We start from the raw sequence: 1,241 nt of genomic DNA on the forward strand, positions 1-1,241 counted from the left end.
TGTCATTTCTTATAGTTGCAGCAATTATAATACAGGTGTCGCCACTCACTTATTTCTGTATAAGCAGCACTATTTTCTTTACATAGGTCTCAATTATGGGCATATGAATTAATGTATACACATTTGCCATTATAGCACAAAAGATAATTGGCATGCCACAATCCTGATTGATTCATTGTGGACATATAGTGCATACATAATTAGTGATTTCCTTATTGGCAACAAGATTGTCACAAAGACAGCATGCGGTATTTCAGGCTCTAAGGATTTAGTTAGCCTTAGTGTGGGCAGGAGGGATTGTGTCTCTGGAAATACATTCCCTATTTACCCATCTGCTAGTCTGTCTGTACAGCTGATAAAGATATCTTTGAGTAGTTTCAGCTTTAATGACATTATATTATTTCATGATCTAATGTGTATTAATCTTGTTGGCATGTCATCAGTACAATAAGGGCAAAATCCATTGTTGATCTATGTTGCACAGCACACACAAAAAAGCAACACGCAGGCGGCTCAGTTTGGCAAAACCGACTGACCATATGATTTAAACCTTCGTATACCCATACATTTGGAATACAATTTTGGTGCAATGATGGTCAAACATATATCTCTTTTCTGAGAGATCATCTGCCCATTTCAATAACCAGGTTTGTGGTGTAGTCAATAGCTGCATACCAGCTGTTCAAACCAAAATCTACTACCATACCACACCGCACATGCCCAATCTCGCCCGATCTTGGAAGCAATACGGTGTTGGGCCTGGTCAGTACTTAGGTGGTCGACCACTAAGGAATACCTGGTGTTGTAGGTTTTTCTTGACGGCAATACTCTGATTATTGCACTAATCTATAAATCAATACCTGGTGGGCACATTTCTTGATTTTGCCATATTTTATGCCGCATTTTTTTGCCTTATATATATGTTTTCACCTATATATTCACAGCGGTAATTCGCAACCAATGTTTCACGTTCGTTTAATTATATTTTTACACAACAATCTTAGGTGTACTTCTTATTTTATCTACAAATAATTAAAGGTTACGTTTTAAATACCTAACTCATCATGCATTATCTAATCCATCATTGTTTCCAAGAGTGAGTGCTCCCAACAAGGGTCTCTTTTTCTTTTTCTCTCTTCTCGTAAATTCAAATAATACAGCTATAAATGTTTTTTCATGTAGAAAATGTTCATAAAGGTGCAAAAGAAAAGATATCTCACTGGATGTACCTTATAAACAGA

At 36.4% G+C, this 1,241-nt stretch overlaps 1 pseudogene; it reads left to right on the forward strand.

Moving 5' to 3' along the window:
* The first annotated feature begins 692 nt into the window (after nucleotides 1-692).
* LOC134937181 (5S ribosomal RNA) lies at nucleotides 693-811 on the forward strand (annotated as a pseudogene).
* Nucleotides 812-1,241: the final 430 nt, after the last annotated feature.

This window comes from Pseudophryne corroboree, chromosome 6 (genome assembly GCF_028390025.1).
Source record: "Pseudophryne corroboree isolate aPseCor3 chromosome 6, aPseCor3.hap2, whole genome shotgun sequence".
NCBI classification, from domain to species: Eukaryota; Metazoa; Chordata; class Amphibia; order Anura; family Myobatrachidae; genus Pseudophryne; species Pseudophryne corroboree.